At 38.9% G+C, this 20270-nt stretch overlaps 1 protein-coding gene across 1 annotated transcript in view; it reads right to left on the bottom strand.

Annotated features, from left to right (window-relative positions):
- The window catches only part of LOC109032169 (uncharacterized), a 276458-nt gene extending 272683 nt beyond the window's left edge, over positions 1-3775 (bottom strand). Inside the window, exon 1 of the mRNA XM_072303601.1 lies at positions 3752-3775. The gene's annotated coding sequence lies outside the window, so the exon portion shown is untranslated. The remainder of the gene's footprint in view (positions 1-3751) is intronic.
- Between the last annotated feature and the right edge of the window lie 16495 nt (positions 3776-20270).

Consider the following 20270-nt stretch of genomic DNA (forward strand, 5'->3'; position numbering starts at 1 on the left):
TCTGAAAATCACGAGAATTCTGAGATATTCTCAGCGGATTCGTGAAATCCTCAGAAATGAATCGCTTTTTCATCTCGAGGTAGCGGGCAATACGCTATTTTCATATCGATGCATTAATGTCAATAATTTAATACAGGCAAAAAGCTATGATTTTCCTTCAATTTCACGTGATACCACATTCTTACTCCCAAATTCGAATATTCGCTCGCATCATTTCCGCGTGTTAAAAAGTGAGATACAGCGAGAATTTCATCCCGATATCACGAGAATTCAGTGATGTTCCCAACGAATTCCTAAAATCCTTAGATTAGGCACTTTTCATTTCATAGTTTCACGGAAAATACGTAGCGTCATTTCCTTCGATTCTTTCAAAAGAAAATGAGAAATTACGCGATCATCACCGCAATTTTGCGGCAAATGCGTGAATTTCATATCGATGCGAGCACGATTTTCATTAGCGTAGTAAATTGAAATAGGCGAAAGACCATGATTTTCCTTCAATTTCGCATGATACCATATACCTACTCCAGAGTACGAAAAGTTGCTCGCTCCATTTCCTACTGTTAAGTAGCGAGACAAGCATGAATTCCATTCCATCTGAAAATCACGAGAATTCAGCGGTGCGGTGCTCCCAGCGGATTCGTGAAATCCTTAGAAATTACGCGCTTCTCATCTCGGAGCCGCGGGAAATACGCTATTCTCATACCGATGCGAGCATTAAATTCATTTTAAAATCAGTAATTACATATGGGCGGAAAGCTTTGATTTTCCTTCAATTTCGCGTGATACCACATACCTACTCCGGAGTTCGAATAGTTGCTCGCTTCCTTTCCGATACCTAAGAAGTGAGAGATCTCACGAATTTATCGCGAGCAGTACGCGGTACTTGCGACGGATTCGTTTGATGAAAATACACTACGAGCATTTCATCTCGGTGTCGCGCAAGATGCGCTTTTTTCTAGCATTTTAGCAATAAAACATGGGAAATCGCGCGATAATCGCCGCGATATCGCGGCGGCAAATATTTTTTTGCAGGGTTTGCTGGTTGGATCTTAAGACATTTGGCGGACCATTCCATAGTCGATCGATAAATTGATGGTTTCGAGAAAAATTTCGAAGCGTTGAGTCACACCGTAGCTCGTCCGGTAAGTATTTATACCCAAAGTTCAACTGAGAAAATTTTGAGAGAGCTTCAGAAGTGCGTAATTTTCTGAGTAAAACTAGATATTGCCAACTGCTGGATCGACTGTCAAATCGTTTTCCGGGGTAGCAGTGTTTCGCGATAGGAAAAAATAAGGAGAGTGATAGGAGAAAGGGCCCGGGGGGGGGGGGGGTGTGTGCCTGCCGAAAGGTTTATCAGCCAACGCTTTGGTGGCGGCAACCGCCAGAGGACGAAGTCTGGCCCGAAGCGGCCTGAGAGAGGGGTGGAGAAGCCAACCGTAGACTGAGACACACACACACATGTCTCTACATCTGAAATTAGTTGGTTGCGTAACTCTGAAGATATTGGAAGAAAGATCGAGGGGGAAAACCAGGTATTATCAGGGACGGTGAGCGAACGATTTCGCTTCAAAGGCTCTCGAACCGAAAATCTGGAGCTGTTGGCTGAAATCTTCCGAGCTCAGGGGAATTCCTAGAAAAGTTGGATGGTCTGCGAAACTGAGCATCCGGCCAAGCCAAGCGTCGGGGTGGGCTGATTGTGAGCGAAGCGTAGAATTTTTCCCCTTTCCCGCCAGGTCTTGATTCTTATCTCCTCGTCTTTTCGTCTAGTCTCACTCTCAACCGCAAATTCACGAGTCCATGCGGACCTTATCTCCTCACTTTGGAAGGGCATGAATGTTCGCTCTCTCTCTTCCATCTACCTATCCTCTTCTCCTTTCCCGCCTAAATCAGAAAGAAACCACGCCACATCAGTCCCTTCCCGCCTTAATCAGAACGGAGCCACGCCACAGCAGCTATTGCCAAATTTAGTTGGGCAGTTGAATTTTTAACATGAAAACGGTTGTGCGGATTTGGACGATAATGAAATTTCAAAAGCAAGTGAGAACATGGGGGAGACAATGTGAATTTCTATGGCATTGCGAATTTGAAATCACTAGAACCTACAATTTTTGAGAACGACATTTGGATGATTGCGAGTGGGTGGGTCACAGCCCCTTTAAAGTTAGAAATTAACTTTCTGCAGGAGCGATTTTGGTCCCTTATTGAATTTTTTTGGAGAATTCTTTAGATGCCCCCCCCCCCACCCGGATTTCACTGAGGATGATATCATCCCCCTGATAATTTCATATCAATAGTTGGAAAAGTATATTTGGGACTTTTCTATAAAGCTACATAGGCGTAGCTTTAGCAGCTTTTTGCCTACAATTTGCCTAGCGTTTTAGAAATATCACTCAACTTCCGCGCAAAAGTATTCGATACTTGCAGCGGATTCGTTAAATCCTAAAAGGAATCAAGGAATTTTTATCTACAGGGTGTCAACTAAAATTTAATTTTGGATTTTTCTGATTTTTCCTGAAAATGTATAATATGCCTCCCGATTTTTTCCCCGAATGAATCGTTACCTGTTTAATTTAAAAAGTTAAGAATGTAATGGGATTGGTCACATTTTTTTAAATTGCTTGAAACTTCAGATTTTCGAGATCTATGACCGAATTTCCTGATATTTTCTGGTTTTTATTGACGGTAGTAGACACCGTGTCAAAAGTTCGATCCAACATGGTTAAGAAACTCTTTAATGAATGAAGTCAATGCTTCTGTTCGGAAAAAAGTGCCACTTCTCTCGGATGACCATCCACATCGCGTAATTTTGAGTTCTTTTTCCACGCAGCTTACGCATATTTCCCCACCTATGGGGATTTTTGAAAGTTCGATCAAATAAAGTTTAAAGCCGGCTATAAATAATTGGGCCAAAGCAATTGGTCGAAAAAAATGACAAATATTTGCTCTCTTGCCACATGTCTAGGTTTTAACCATCCTCATCTTCTTCCAAGCATATAATTTCGCGCCTGTGGAAATTTTTGAAAATTCGATTTGAGAAAACCACACTAATGATTAGTTAATGAAACCGAGGAGAAAGCAATCATGGTGTGCACTACCGGGGTGGATGACATCTCACGCCTTGTTTTTAGATGAGCGATATTTCCGCCGTTTATGTTCGACATAGAAACTTGGCGCTTGAAAAGATCTTATTACTTTTTGCTGATCCATGAGCTTAAACCATCAAAAGACAATTCGTCGTTTCTTGGACGAAGGAACGTAACTCCATTCCACGGTTGCCGAAATGACTCAATTAATTTTTTACTAGAATGTACCTGTGAAATTCTTGTCAACAATTATTCTGCTTTTGGCGTGAGATCCATGGAAGAATCATTAAAAGTTTTGATTGGAAATTCGCGAGACTCCCATTATGAAAATGCAATTTGCACGGGGAAATTTGGCAACATTGAAATGTAGTTACGTTCTTCCGTGAGGAAAACTACCAATTGGACGTATTTCTGCCAAACAGAACTATGTGCATTATGACGTGAGCCCTGTTATGCATATATTCTTATGGGTCCCAGGGCTCATGTCTTGATGCACATAGTTCCATTTGGCAGAAATACGTCCAATTCTGTGAGCGGGGCAGCAGACACAGAATTAGGAAATTCTGTTAAGTCCTTCTGAAAATAATTCAATTTAAATACGTGTTGAAAATTGCACTGTTGAATGATTAGCAATTGTGACAATCCAGAAAATGAAAAGAACGTACCTTAGGAGAGGCTTGTAGCTATCGATCCTGAAACAAAAATGGAACGATCATCATTATTACGCTTTGCATAGACATAAAGGAGATAAATTAATTGGACTGCATTTTGCAATTAGGAACTATAAATTCCGGCTCGGTTTAAAAACAACGTATGTGCCATTGGTTTCCCTACGCACATAAGTGTTTTTTCAGAAGAGCCAGAATTTATAGTTCCAAATTGCAAAATGCAGTCCAATTGACACAGACACTTCACGAGCATGTTTAGTAATTTGTAATTCTTGTCTTTCTGAAGAATAGAGAGGGCATTTTGCACAACTTTGCTCCGACCAATTCACCAAAACGTTATTTTCATCTACGAGTTCTAAACTTTGCTCCACGTGTCTTCTCAAGACGATGATACTTGTGCTGAGGAAGATCGCCGTATAAGCCTTCAGGCGTTGCCACATTTCCTTAGATAAAACAAGAATTTCCTGGTGAACTTATTCATTTTTTTCTTCCGATTTTTCGGATAGTTTGGTTCGCAATTTCTTCTAAAGTTCCTGAAAATATCAGGGGAAAATATTCATATTTTTCCGCAAAAATAAACCTTTCATCGAAGGAAATTTGGCAACTTTCGAATGTTCATACGGCGTTTCTCTTTAGTACGGCAGAACGACATACGTGCCATTAGTTTCCCTACGCAGTTGGGTGTTTTAATGTATGAGTCAGAATTTTTTGATCCTTCATGCAAAGTGCAGTCCAATAAATAGATCGTTTCAGCTGCGACAATCAATTCATTTTGAAGCAGATAAATATTAGATCGTATTTCAGAGGAAAGAGAAGGAAAAAGTAGAATATTCAAGTACGTACCAGCAGAGAGTTATCCAATTGCCCGACGCCTGGCTGAAAGCACTCACAACACTATCACTGATACTGAACTGAAAAACTTGGCCAAAAAAAGATTTTTAAAAAATTAATAATTGTTTAAAAGACACAAGTTAATCTATGCTGATTTAAATTCTGCCCATGTTAATTAGTATTCAAAATGTCTACAGTCATACACAGCAACTATACGGCAGCAATAAAAATGGCTGTGAAATAATGATAAAAAGTTTTAAAAAAATCGACTGGATTCATTCAAGTATAAAATATTATTGGTAGCATAAAGGCTTTTCTCAAGTCCGTGTTCAATTCAAACCATACCTACAAATATAGAGCTTAAGCATGTTCATTATCATAAATTCTGATAGTAAATCGAGAAAATACTACAGTTAGAGTTACAATAGTCTCATCGCACATGTTAAGTAGTTCGATAAATGTTCTTACTGATAAATCTGGACGTTCGGCGTTCAGAGGATGTTGTATAGCATCAAAATTTAAATAAATTCTAACTGGAGGTTAAACCACTGTGAAAGCGGCAGTGAAATAAAATCTGAGTAGATTTCTTTCACTTTTGCCGGAGAGTAATTTTTGAGTGGTCAAGTGGTTCACCAACTGACAATGCTTCTCCAATAAGTAATTTTATTAGGGGGGATGAATGTAAACAGTATTTTGAACTTAAATTGTAAATGTAATTGCCGTTGAGCAGATATGCAGAATGTCGTTTCATTTCATGGAGTTAAATGACATGTTGTATCACTCCCAGTAAATAAATTAAATAATATAGCAGAGCACAAAATGTTGTCACTCAATTATGTAAGCTTTTGAATTTTGTACACTCACATTTCTCTCATCAAAAAGAGAAACAAAAGCTCTTCCAACTCAACTCATAAATATTAGAGTTTTGTCTCATAATCGGCTCTTAATACTCTGCATGTTGGGAGAAGAACATCATTAGATGATTAAATTTCTATGTTATGCAGCATCTACACTTTTCTATGGTTGCCCGTAAGAAAAAATTGATAAATCCGTAAAATAAAAGAAAGGCGTCTAATGGACCTGTCTCATTATTCTACATACCCACACATACGTCTCTGGAAGTAGGATCATGGGCTATTCTGCCACAAGGCGGTACATTATCTGTTTCAGAAATCGTCATTTTTCTTCAATTTTTCTCATCATGGGGGAAAAAGCTAAAAATACTTGGCTCAACTCATATATCTGTGAAATACTTTCGTCTCAACTTCAAATGAATCGAAACTCCGATGAAGCATATTTAAATCGTAAATAGCAAACAATACCAATATTTAACGTACAGATTCTACCGTATGTGCCAATAATCCTCTCCAATTTCTCAATATAAGACAAAAATAAAATACCATTACGTTCAACTCAACTCAAAAGTCAGAATCCATCTTTGAATCTATGATCTCCTCCGATTTTTTGAGGCGAGGAGGGAAAAAATAATTGTAAAAATTATAATAATTCGAACTCAACTCATAAATCTGAATGCGGCGATAGAAACGCGTCATGAAGGATAATATAATTGCAGGTCATTCTGTCGCAATAAGGAATATTTTCTAAACGAGGGATCATCGTTGTTCTTAAATTTCTCTTATTATGACGTATAAAACAACTTCAGGGTGTCTAGTATCTACTAAAACAGGCTGGCCAAAAATCAGTACTTTTACGGTACTTCTTCAGTACATTCCCAAAAAATTCAGTACCTTCCTCAACAGGAAAATTCAGTAATTTTTCAGAACCTCCATTTGACGAAGTTCGAAAAATTTAAAAAAGTTGATTTACTCGCTTAAATTGCGACAAAAATGTGACAAGAAATGGAAAAAAATCCGGACCTTCTTGCGAAATATCCACACGTTTTCAGTACTTCCGGACCGCTCTTTAAAAATCAGTGCTATTTCCGGACTAGCAGACACCCTGCGAACTTAAGCTTCCGACTCAACTCATGAAACAAGGGGCCTCTGTATGAGGGATCATCATTGTTCTTAAATGTCTTTCATTATGATGTAAAAAAAACTTACGACTTCCGACTCGACTCATTTAAATTTGCAAGGGGCTTCTATCTGAGGGATCATCATTGTTCTCAAATCTCTCTTAGTATTAAGTAAAAAACAACTTAAGCTTCCAACTCAACTCATTTAAATTCGCAAGGGGCTTCTATATGAGGGATCATCGTTGTTCTCAAATCTCTCTTAATATTAAGCAAAAAACAACTTAAGCTTTCAACTCAACTCATTTAAATTTGCAAGGGGCTTCTATATGAGGGATCATCATTGTTCTCAAATCTCTCTTATTATTAAGTAAAAAACAACTGAAGCTTCCAACTCAACTCATTTAAATTTGCAAGAGGCTTCTTTATAAGGGATCATCATTGTTCTCAAATCTCTCTTAATATTAAGTAAAAAACAACTTAAGCTTTCAACTCAACTCATTTAAATTTGCAAGGGGCTTCTGTATGAGGGATCATCATTGTTCTCAAATTTCTCTTATTATGAAGTAAAAAACAACTTAAGCTTCCGACTCAACTCATGAATTTGCAAGGAGCTTTTGACTCGACTTTGAAACCCGCAAGATGCTTTTGGCTCAATTCATAAAAATCTTCAAACATAATCGTCATCATTTTCATCCGAAATACATATGAACTAAAAATAGCGTATAGTTCCATTATGAATGTAGACCATACTCTTCTTAGATTACTCTCATCAATAAATATTTAATTATTACTACGCCTCAACTCATAAAATAATATAAACGCTTATAACATTAATTTATTCTGCAAGTAGAGTGCAACTCAACCATTAAGTTTCTGTTTCATGAACTCACATTCTTCTCGAATTTCTCTTATCGAAGAAGAAAAAAAAAAATTATGAAAGTCACTTTCAACTCGACTGATATATTGGAATGCTCATATAATTAACAAAAAGCATCATAATTCGTATTTATGCTGAGTTAGCTAGTACTAGTTAAATTTGAATCATAGGCAAAAAATTTTGTTTTTAAAAATACTCTTAAATCGTCTCATATATTGTGAGGAACTTTTGACTCATCTCATAAATTTGCATAGCACTTTTGTCTCTGCTCATGTCCCTACATAAAACGGATACGCATCTAAGCGGTTAATACCAAGGACTTGAGTTTCTTTCTCGCAAAGCATCACTCCTCTCTCATTTCCTCATCAGAAAAAACAATTTGAAAATATTTGAAACTCAATTCATAAGTGGATTTGCATGCTGATTGGCACATGTTTGGATTAAGAAAAATCGCACAATTCAGTCTCTAGACTCCAGCACAGTATTCATCTTAATAAATGTAAATTACTATCCAAATTCTCTCATCATTGGCAAATTAAAAAAATTAATTTGCCACTATCTAATGACCTGCAGGCTGACGGGCACAGGTCAGTTTTAATTACAGTCAAAATCAAAATTACTCTACATATTGGTGGCCCCTTCTTTCACCTTCTCAAATGTAAATCAACGAATTGGACACAGATTATCTTCCATACAGAGGGAGGATTATGTATTTATCGAGATGACAACCCGACAACTTTAAAATCAAAGGAATACACAGTGCGAAGATGTTCCGTCTCATTCTTAAGTCCATTTGAAAATTCTGAGGCATGCTACTGCTTCAACCTTTTCTATTCTTAGTTCCACAGTTACCTTTCTGTTAACCATTCTCTTATTTCGGAAACAATGCTACACTGGGGTCCTGAAATTCATTTTGAGCGTTGTAAGAGCAACGATCCTTGTTTTTCCGTGCAAGGATAAACCTCAATCCGCTGAAAATAAGATGAAAAGAGAAAAAAGAAAAAAAAGGGAAAAACAGAAAAAAGAAAAGCAAAAAAAAGAAATGAGAAAAAAGGAGAAGATAAGGGAAAAAAGGGAGAAAAAGAGAGGAAAGAAAAAAGAAAGTGAAGAAAAGAGAGTGAAGAAAAGAGAGGAAAGGAGAAGAAAAGTGAAGAAAAGAGAGTGAAGAAAAGAGAGGAAAAGGGAAGAAAAGTGAAGAAAAGAGAGAAAAGAAAGAAGAAACGGAAAAAGTAGGAGAAGAGAGAAAAGGAAGAAAAAAAAGGGAAAAGTGAAGAAAAGAGAGAAAAGAAAGCAAAAAGGGAAAAAGAGAAAAAATATGAAAAAAACACTAACACACTACACTACACACCCTCTCTCTCACACACACACCCTCACCCTCACACCCTCACCATACACCCTCACCAACATACACCCTCACCAACACCCTACCACACACACACCCTCACCCTACACACGCACACTACACTCAAACACTACACTAAAGGAAGGAGAGGAAGGAAAGGAAGGAGAGGAAGATGAGGAAGGAGAGGAAGAGAGGAAGGAGAGGAAGAGAGGAAGGAGAGGAGAGAGAGGAAGAAAGAAAGAACCTGCCACGGAAGAAAGAAGTTTGCGTCTGAAGCGCAAGATAGCTTCCGTGGCGGGTGACCATGTTTAACTAAAAATTCAGCAGCAACCAGCCCAAGGGTTTAAGAGGACACTGTCCTGCGGAGGTCCGGCCAGCGGTCTGGGCGGGTCTGCGGATGGCTCCTACTCGTGCGTCCAACGGTCCGACGTCCGACAGTCGGGCTGACAGCTCGCCGAACGGTCCTTCAGACATTCCGTCGGACGGCATTCTACCGACCTAACTTCACTTTCAACCTATTGTAGGATATTCAACTACGTAGCGCCATCCGTGTCAACCTTGTTATGATTTTTCATCAAGAATCGTTTATGATATCATCTATTGTCCTGGGGGCTTGAGGAGGGGCCTTGTGAGAAGCAGGGCGGACTGGCAGGGAGATGATCACCTCCTATACTTTGGTTGCAAATGTGCCATGCAGAGAGCCCCTTATGGCAAAATTTCTGGGCCCCATTAGACACTTTTACTCCCTCCTATCGGGAAAGGGGCAGAAGTGAACTGGTTTAGGGGACCAGGGATGATTATCCCCTAAACTTTGAAGTAATGCGCCTTGCAGGGCCCCTTATTGTAAAAGTTCGGGGCCCCTTATTGTAAGAGTTCGGGGCCCCTTATTGTAAAAGTTCGGGGCCCCTTATTGTAAGAGTTCGGGGCCCCTTATTGTAAAAGTTCGGGGCCCCTTATTGTAAGAGTTCGGGGCCCCTTATTGTAAAAGTTCGGGGCCCCTTATTGTAAAAGTTCGGGGCCCCTTATTGTAAAAGTTCGGGGCCCCTTATTGTAAAAGTTCGGGGCCCCTTATGGTAAAAGTTCGGGGCCCCAGCAGAAACGTTTAACTCCTGAGGGGCCTGCCGGGAGGAAGAGCTATGGACCCAAACCCATTTTTGGCGGGGCCCGCCTCCCAAACATTTTGAGTTAGTCGGTCCCTGATGAGAATAAAAAAATTACGTGGAGGAAGGGGGGAGGATTTTTACAAGGCTGAAACATTCGGTTTCGCAGGGCCCCCCAGAGCGTCTACTGAACACGCTCTCCCCTCCCAGGACATGATAGGCCCTCAATCCTCCTCCGAATCCCCCCCCCCCCCGCAAAATAAATTTGAGCCAGTCCGCCCAAGCAGTGTATCATACACAAAATATATATCGCAGTATTATTTTTCGGCGGCGCTGCGTGATATCTATCAGCCCCCCCCCCCCTCCCCGGATATGCTCATGATTTTCTCCCCGCATCCTGACCCTTCTTCGCACCCCCAGGACAATATGTTCTGACACAGACGACGTTCCGTAGTTGAATAACTCAGGCTGAAAGTAAAGTTAGATCGTTAGAATGCCGTCGGACAGAATGTCCGATGGAGCGTCTGGCGGGCCGTCCGCCCGACCGTCAGACGGACCGTGTGGAGGCACTTTTACCGGAACTGACGGCGCCGGTCGTCGTTGTACGTCACGACGGCGAGATGCAAGTCGCTCTTGCAGCGGAACCTACGAGGCCCCCTTGAAAGAATTCACCTCGAGGGCCGTGTTCACCAGCCGTTCCTTAAGTGGCCTCTTCCTTGGAGGTTCTCTCTCGAGAGGAGATTCAACAGGAACGACTGTAACGTAACACGGCCCTCAGGCTCTTGGTCGCGTTTCCTCTAGAGCGCAGCACGGAGCCGCGCCCTAAAACGCGCCCTTTTTTTTAATTTTCACCTCTTTTAAGCCCGATTCACAACCCAGGCACCCATACATACATATCAAGCCGCTACCTCAGCGCACTAGAGCGCTCTGCGACTCCAAATCGCCATCGGAATCGATCCTCCCACAAATCATCGGGCAGATTACACCGTCTGATCTCCCCCTCCACTCCCTCTCGCCAACCTTTTACTGGACGTCCACGCCAACCCAGGCACCCACCATCGAAAATCTAGTGATATATAATTTAAAAACAATGATAGATGCAAAAATTAAGGAGAGAAGAAAAAACTGAAAAAGACTAAATGGGAAAGAATGGTAAAAATATATGGTTGTAACGTGTAAAATGGATAGGTGTAACTGCACCTAAAAGTTACTTGTTTTGTTTGCCATTTTTCTTAACAATCAGTGAGATTTAATAATTTTATTTGTTGCTTCATTTCTCAATTGTCAATCATCCTAAAGTACTAGATAGCAAAGAAATTATGCGAAATTTGCATTATAGTGGGAGGAGCTACCATGGACGATGCGAGCCTTAAGTCGAGTAAGTATGTTGGGCTATGGAACTCAATGGTCATTGCCAAGCTTTGAACTTTTCTCTGAAATAAGGGACACTATTAAAACCTGATTCACGCATTGTAAGAGCATTCGTAAATCTGGATTTCCTCCAGGCAGTGAGCTATCGCCGGCAATCAGCAAGCGGCATGCGTATTGACTCGTTAAGTTGCAAGAATTTGCATAATCATATTAAAGGTTTCACTGAGGAGAACTACAAAAACGCGGTTTAAAAAGGGCTTTGAGCGCCTGCACATCTCGGCGATACTCCACGCTTTGTCAGGCAGTTTGTTTAGTTGCCTAGATCCGAACAAAACTCAAGGTCACTGTTTTCACTACACGCACTCGCGGGTGTGCTGGTTGGTCCATTCAAGGAGAAAAATGCCGGCTTGGATTACAAGTATGATTCTCGGTACTTTATATCTCCGTTTTTATTACTTCTGAATTTTTTTTTTTTTTTTTTTTTTTTTTTTTTTTTAAATTAAATGAAATTGCCTGCGTTATCTGCTTTGATTACTGCTTTCACTGCTTCCTCTGCTTTGCCTTTTCATAGATAATTACCATTAGGAACTGACGAAAATCTGATTCCAGAGCTTGATGCAGTGGGGTTCGGAAAGAAATGCATTAAAAAAGTGGCATATTTTGACCTTCAGAGTATGAAATCAAGATTGAACTTTATTATTTTTGGATAAGAATTAGGATTAGTTATAAATGAAGATTTTGAATGAGAAGTTAGTTTTCTTCCATCCTTTTTGACGGACAATACATCACACCTAAGAGAAACCACAGGGAAACTGTGAAATTATAAAGTTTTCTAGCTGCGATTATGAATAACTGCGGGGGAAAATGCGTAACCGAAGGACGCACAGTATTTTCTTGGTTAGAAATAAACTAAAAAGGAACTCTTTCATTTTAATATTTACCATAATTAATAATAATACAATCTATCGTTAAAAGTAAACTTCTGATTTCGACTTGTTTAATTTCCGATACTTATTTCCGAATGCTTTTAATTTCCGAATCTGAAAAATAGAGGTGAAACGTTTAAATTATCCCGCCACTGCCTCGATCTATCGATACAATCGAGTTCTGCAATCAAGCGACGCGTATAAGTTTGAACGGGTGATACAATTGTTTAATTATAAATAATTACATAACAGTTAAATCAGATGAGCTTGGAATGAGCTCGGATTTTAAAAAAAAACTCCTCATTTGAAAAGATCCATGATCCAGAAGTATTTGTACAGAAACGGACCATCAGAAGTACCTATGCAAAAGGTCGCGATATTTTTGCTAGGATCAAACGGGTGAACCATAGATCTATGGTATAATGGATTGATCAGAAGAAGTGATCATGCTTACGCATTGAATTGCTTAAAAGAGGTCTCTAAAAAGATGTTGCATTTTATGGATTTTATCTAAAAGAGAAAGGAGACTCAGTATTATTTGGCTTCCTACAACTTTGTTCCTAGAATCGCTCTTTAAGCAGGGGCCCCAAATTATAGCTGACAGTTCAAAAATGTAGTTTGAGGATGGATATGAATGTAATTATTTCTCAATTATGATAGTAATTTGTGGTGTTTAGATTCGAATTTACACTTGAACACAATAAAACGGAAGCATTCGGATCTGCTAGGAAAATGTGGATGCCCAGCAAACGATAGTCATTTCCTACTCCATGTTTATTCAAACTAAAATAACCAACTCGACTGAATCACGGGAAACTACAAGAATTCCTCGCAAGACATCACATAACATTAATTTAAAAAATGGGGATATTTCAAAGCAGCACTTCTCTCTCTCGAAACGTACCTTGGACGTGCAATCTAAACTCAGATTGGGAAAGTTTGAAACGTTTAGGAGGGTCTGAATATTCAAGCTCATAAAACAGGTGGATTTACCTAACACTGCGGTCGGCGACATAAAAAATAAGAGCAATTTTATTTATAAATCTCAAAGGAATTGCAGACATTCGACATTTTGGATACACGGAAATAGGCATCATTTGATGTATGCGTAGATTTTACGATTATTCCAATTTCAGTCGCGTCAGGGACAAGCAAGTACTCAACTTAAAAGGAGATCCCGCAAAGTTAACATTTCTTCACTAGACGACTAGTTTTTAACTAGCTATAAGCAGGAAAAAGTAGGGGAGGGTAGAAAGTTACTATAAATGACTCCTTGTTTCCCCAATATAAAATTACACCATAAGTGAAACGCTACTAAACTTTTGCACTCGCGGTGCTCGTTAGGATCCAAACTTCACAGAAAGCGCGAAATGAACTACTAAACCAACGAAAATTCTTTGAAAACAAAACCGCGCCTATTCTTGATTTGATGCTTAGAGATGCAGATGTAAAGAAAGCATAAGTAAAATTGCAAAGGTACGTGAATAAATTTGGAGAAAAATCTGAAGATTTGACTCATTACTTTTTGGATAAAGGGGTACGCCCCCTGGCCGCTATGCGGCCCAATCCCTAGGAGGCGCTTTGCGGGCTCCTATGAGTCCATCTAAATAAAGCGGGCTCCTATGAGTTCATCTAAATAAAGCGGGCTCATCTGGGACGGACTGTTTCCAAGTGATAGCCGCGAAAATCATGAAAACCGCGGCGGCCTGGCAGATCTCTGAGACGAAGGGTACGTGAAAAATAATGAATATTTACAGTTTTTTAAATGGGAGACACAACTTTATCACGTATTAAGTAATGAGCAGTAAGGGTGTCATAGAGCTCATAATAATGATGTTGCGAAGTAGTGATGATACTTTTTATTGACGGATACTTGGTTGCTCATGAAGTCGCAAGTAAATGGCTGTTGAAACATATGGGATGCAGTTGTAAGAAGCGTAATACACAACGCAAGCTGTGCTTTAATTAGAACGTGAATATAGTTAGAGCGTACACAAAGTGAAGTAAATCTTAGTTTTCAGGATTTGTAGGTCCATTTTCAGATCAAGCCTGATATTCTTGTCTTACTTACGATTGCACTTCTGTGGTTACCATTATTATACGGTTTCAATGATTAACTAAGATCGGACTGCGACCGAAAAATGACCAGGAGTGTCTGCTTATATCAATACTTGAACCGGCATGATTTATTTATTTATTTAGTTTGTCGTACCTAAGAAAGGAGCCAATCGCGATCCAAATTACATAAAGCTGTAAGTATTGACCGGTCCACCGAAGTATTTCCCGATATTCCTGCCTGTCTACCATATCTTAGTAATGAAATGGCATTGTTACCGATGCTGAAATCATAACTGTCATACAAAGAAGCCAGTTTTCTGACACTTTAAAGGCTAAGAGCTGTTTGCTCCGTGAGATTCCATGGCAAATTGCGTTCACAAAATGCAGGCTACTATAAGGCCTCACGGCGAGATTTCATATTAAGATACATTATTTCAATCCTCAGAGCCAAAGGGTCGTAACAAATATCTTTCGGAGGGTTAAAATATCGGTATTTATAGAGTGCTTGCTAAATGGTGGAAAGTTTTAAAAAACTTGGTTGACATACTTTAACAAGGCCGATGACTTTAAAGATTGAGATCAAATTACGAAAGGGAGGGAGTGGGTCAGTGGGGAGTATGTACTTGTACATAACCATTTTTCCAAGAAGCCTTAAAATGAAAGATATGTAAGTACAATCCTTTGGCTCTGAGTTACAGACTTTCACTTACAAATTAAAATACATTCACTAGTAAGACACATTTTTTTTTTTTTTTTTTTTTTTTTTCATTTTTTCATTTTTTCATTTTTTCATTTTTTCATTTTTTTCATTTTTTTCATTTTTTTCATTTTTTTCATTTTTTCATTTTTTTCATTTTTTTCATTTTTTCATTTTTTTCATTTTTTCTTTTCATTATTTGTTCTTCATATTGTTTTTTCCGTTTTTTCTTGTTATCATTTTTTTTTTTTTTTTCATTTTTTTAAATTTGTTTTTATCGTTTTTTCAATTCTGCCATTAACCCCAGAATCTTCGCCGCCGTTATGACCTTTCGTCCTCACGTTGCCACAATTCCTATCCACACATTCTTCACGTTGCACGATATTTTATTTCGTTGATCTTCATATCCTTCCTCCACCCGAGCTAAAGTTTCAGGAATCAATTTGTCCAATGGCTGTCCTTTCGTCTTGTCCACGCGAAGTGACAGTTTCAGCTCCATTTTCCCATTCAATGATTTCTCTCCATGACTCTCATGATGGCTGCCTCTTCCACGTGCAGCGGATATATTCATTGTTCGCAGGGACTGAGCCTGCACAATTCACCCATAAGAATAACTAGTATTCATACGATGAAAATCCATACTTCCAATTCATTTGATTTTGTCGAGTAATCATTTTGATTAAACAGTAAAAATGTTCCGCTCCGTCAATTTACAAAGGTCTCTGCGTTCTGAGCTGGCACAATGAGTAGTCTGTCCGGGGTGCTAGCACTTTTTTCGTTGGTACAAAAAATCATTTCTTCATCTTAGTGCCGTGATGAGCCATATTTTCAAAGGTGTCAGCTTTTTTTCATGGCAATCGAACTGCTTAGCAAAATCATCCTTCTTTCTGTGTAAACGATGAAAATTCTTTACTTCCAATTTATCGTATTCTGTTGAATGATTTTTTTTATGATGAATGATTATTTTATTAAACGATAAAATGTTTCGTTGGAACCTTTTCATTGTAGAGATACAATGTCCGTAGACATCGGAGGGATTTTATGCACATCCATGCTCCATTAAATGATGCTCTATAAGCTTTTAAAGCTTCCAGGGATTGAGGCCTAGTAAAATCTGTTTTTGCAGCTCCACTCGTCAGTTCCGTGAAAATCTGACGCCATTATTGAGACGATTTGAAAACGCTGATGCCGCAGTTCGAGTAAAGATATACTTCAAGTCAACTTCAACTTCATCGAGTCTAACTTCTTCGAATCTGACTTCTTTGAGTGTATTACATAGTACTTCGTTTCGGCTCCATTCGAAACTGAATGCGCATTTTCCGACGGTATTTTAAATTCACCTACGAGAGGAGAATACAGACTTTCTCGCCAACGTACTGATCAATGTTGCATTCAAATGGATTCATCAATGATCTCAAAATGTTGACTTTTAAAACTGGTTTTCGATAGGCTTCACAATGTTCCAGTAAAATTTTTGTGTGCCTCCTCTTTCACGATTTTCATAATTCGAATGATTTCCGTCTTGTTGGAGTTACGACCATGTAGACATTCGGCGACTATCGGGCTTAATCTCCGTAGACCAGGTGACATTCACTGGACCGTTGCATGAACTCCGCATTCTTTCCATCGTGCTTCCACATTGTAGAAGTGTGGAAGAGATCAATCAGTGAGCGTTCTTACTATTATTGAATGATGAGCCGGTGAGGTAAGAAGCGTGCATCCTCATGTTCTGCGTGTTTTTTTGGGATCTGAGCCGAACGATCATTAACTTGGAGGAATTTTGGCGTCTTGATGCTATCGAAACATATTTCCACTGATTACAGGTGGGCAGAATGTGCTCGGTTGTTCGATCCGTAGAAAAAGTTAATCATCGGATTTATAAGTGAGCATTCATTCGAAATGTTTGCATCGTACACAAATGTTGTTCCAAAATCCTGATAATGTTGTATGTGCTCGATCATTAGATACGTAGAAAAAGTCAATCATCGGATTTATAATTGAGCATTCATTCGAAATGTTTGCATCGTACACAAATGTTGCTCCAAAATCCTGATAATGTTGTCCTTTTGATGCAGTAAGTGTAAATTCATGTTCTCAATGATTCAAAGATCGCGTAACAGTATAATCGGAAGAGATATAGTATGAGCGAGCTCATTTTGATACCACTCGTGTGGAGTAGACACACCAAAAAAAATTTAAGAAAATAAAATTTTGAAAAACGATTTAGCACGCTCGTCAAATGAATCCAAGTCTCCAGAAAACGAGAATTTTTGTAGGTACATAGTCAGTGACCAAAACCAACGCTGCGCTCTTGAAATATTGAATTGTGAATAATTTCATACGAGTATTCATTTTCCAATTGATATCATTTCAGGAAGTCGAGAGAGAAGGTGAGATTGATGTAGCCGATCCTGGACGGAAAGTGATGACGAACCGATGATTACGATGATGAGAGGTCCGTGTGGATCAAACTTGGCGACTTGAGAAAAGTCATAAACCGGCACAGGCGAGAAAATAGGGTTCACGATGGCAGTGCTTATTTACTTGAGGAAAAACAGCAGACAGTCCCTGCTGGTTATAGATAGTTAAATACGGGGTGCTTAAAAGAGGAGAAAGATTGGAAAGATATTAATTTTCACGAAAATATTTCATCGGCTGTAAGTTACAAGACTTCGTGAAATATTTCATATTTTTCGAAGGCAAAAAGGCACAAGCCACACAACCTAAGCTAGCTTTTTAATCAGCCTCTATTCAAGTTCAAAAGCTCGCTCTCGTATTAATTAATAAAAGAAAGTTAAAACTTAACACAAAGTGCGGAAACCCAAGAGCAAAATCAGATACTTCTTTAATACTGTAAAAACAAGATAAATTTTAAAAAAAAACAAGCGTGCCATAAATTATCCAGCGACACGTCGCAGATGAAGTATAGTGTCTTGATGAAGTGCACAAAAACTCATGAAGAGATTCGGAACAAATGTAAGCGACTGTTTCCTGTTGATGAGAGTGAAAATCTCTTATTGTTATCGTCACAAGTTCCATAGACTATAGCTAGAGCTGTTGCTACTTAGTAATAAAAAAGAAAGCTGACAGCACTGAAAAAATAATGTCCTCAAAAATACTGATTAGGAAAACTGAGTATGTAACAACTAGCGTGAATTTTGAACATTACTTTCATCATAGTATAGCACCAAAGTTGAACATCTGTAAATTAAAGCACATTTTCCCAAATCTTTCCAATTTTTCCTAGGAAAAATCTCGCGCGACATTTCAAGATTTTATTTTTCTTGAAAAGTAAACACTAAATATACCCTAAATATACACATTTAATACAATGACACAGCTAAAAACGCTTGAATGCTCGGTATTGAAACCAGAGATCGAAAAATGTCCTCCAATAGTACCTCGGGCATAGTGGAAACTTTTTCTTTTGTAGATTTAACATATTTTAGCGGACAGCAACAGTCATCTTGACTTCTTGTTGGCTGCGGAGCTTCGAGTAAAGCCTGCTATCAGCAGAATTATTTTTCAGTTTCATCGCGTCTTTTTCAGCAGGTTATCTATGTATAAGTCATCATAGTCATCAAAAAGTAGCACGTGAAAATATCCTAAACAAATCGGCGCGGTGTTAAAAAGCACAGGATTAAATTACTGATCCGCAGACAGCCCCTGACGGTTAGGCAATCATAATTATCTCTTTTGAGCTACATAAAAAACACCATCCACTTTCAAGTGCGACTGATTATCTTTCCTCGTTTTTAAAATGCGGGATATATGATGAAGCTCCGCCAACAGCCCCTAACGATTAGGCAATATTCAATGCAAGCCACAGGAGTACAACAGAGAAATTTGGATTGTTAAATATGTTTGGACACTTCAATATGCGACCCTGAGAGAATAGCGTTGGGGCTATTCAAGTAGTACGTGAACCCCATTGCGAAGAGGGGGCGTGAACTTGCTTAATTGGATCTTATACGAAGAGGGAGGGTCATGTTCAGTCTTAAGGAAACTTCCCATTTTAAAAAAGGACCTATTTTTAATGTTGTTAGAGGTTTTTAATCCATTTGAGGATTCTGCAACCTTAAATGTGCACCGACACATCCATGCTCCAGGAGGCTTTCAACTTTCCAGGGATTAAGGCCGAGTGAAGTCTGTTTCTGCAGATCCACTCGTCAGTTCCTTGAAAATTTGTCACCACCACCGGAATTCGAACCCGGGACCTAAGTTGGTTTAAACAGAGTTTATTTTTTACTTTTCTAAGAATTTAAGTCAATTATCAGGATTAAGGCCGATGGAGTCTGTTTCTGCAGATGCACTCGTCAGTTCCTTGAACATTTGTCGCACCACCGAATTCGAACCCGGACCTTGGTCTTAAAGGAACTTTATTGTTTAAAACAAAAGTTCGCTATATTTAAGGCTTCATTGTACTTTTTCTAAGTATAATTTAAGTCAAATTTTCAGGGATTAAGGCCGAGTGGAGTCTGTTTCTGCAGATCCACTCGTCAGTTCCTCGAAAATCTGTCACCACCAACGAATTCGAAACTAGGACCTATTGGATTAAAACAGGAAGTTTTTTTTAAATTTTCTGAGCAGCAATTTAAGGTCAAAATTTCAGGGATTAAGGCCGAGTGGAGCCTGTTTCTGCAGGTCCACTCGTCAGTTCCTTGAAAATGTGTCGTGACCACCAGAATTCGAACCCGGGACCTATTGGTCAAAAAAAAAAAAAAAAAAAGTTTTTTGTTTAAAAAAAAATAGCCGCTATATTTCAGGATCCATTATACATTTTCCGAGTAATTTTACGTCAAATTTTCAGGGATTAAGGCCGAGTGGAGTCTGTTTCTGCAGCTTCACTCGTCAGTTCCTGGAAAACTTGTCGCCACCACCGGGATTCGAACGCGGGACCTACTGGTCTAAAAAAGGAACTATTTTTGTTCTAAACGAAAGTTCAGCTAATGAGGGGGAGGAGCGGTCAAAAATTTGGCCAATATGCCTCGCGTAATACTTGAACGGCCCCATTGCTGATAATATGAGAAATGTGTCTTCAATACATGTAGTACCTTTTGGCACGTGAATTAGAAAATCTACTATTTACAGAAGTAAAATCTTCATTTTCCATGCCCCCCCCCCCCCGCCACGATTTCAATTTTTTTTTTTTTTTTTTTTTTTTTTTTTTTTTTTAAGAAGAATGAAAACTTTAGAATGTTACGTGGAGGGATTGACTTGCATTGAAAATATATTTAAAGAAATATTTTCTTGTTCATTTTTTCTTTCACATTTCATAAAAATTGACTGCAAAGCTATCGCGAAACATTGACGATTTTGAGCGAACACTTGCGCAGGCT

Source organism: Bemisia tabaci, chromosome 1 (assembly GCF_918797505.1).
Source record: "Bemisia tabaci chromosome 1, PGI_BMITA_v3".
In the NCBI taxonomy this organism is placed as follows: domain Eukaryota; kingdom Metazoa; phylum Arthropoda; class Insecta; order Hemiptera; family Aleyrodidae; genus Bemisia; species Bemisia tabaci.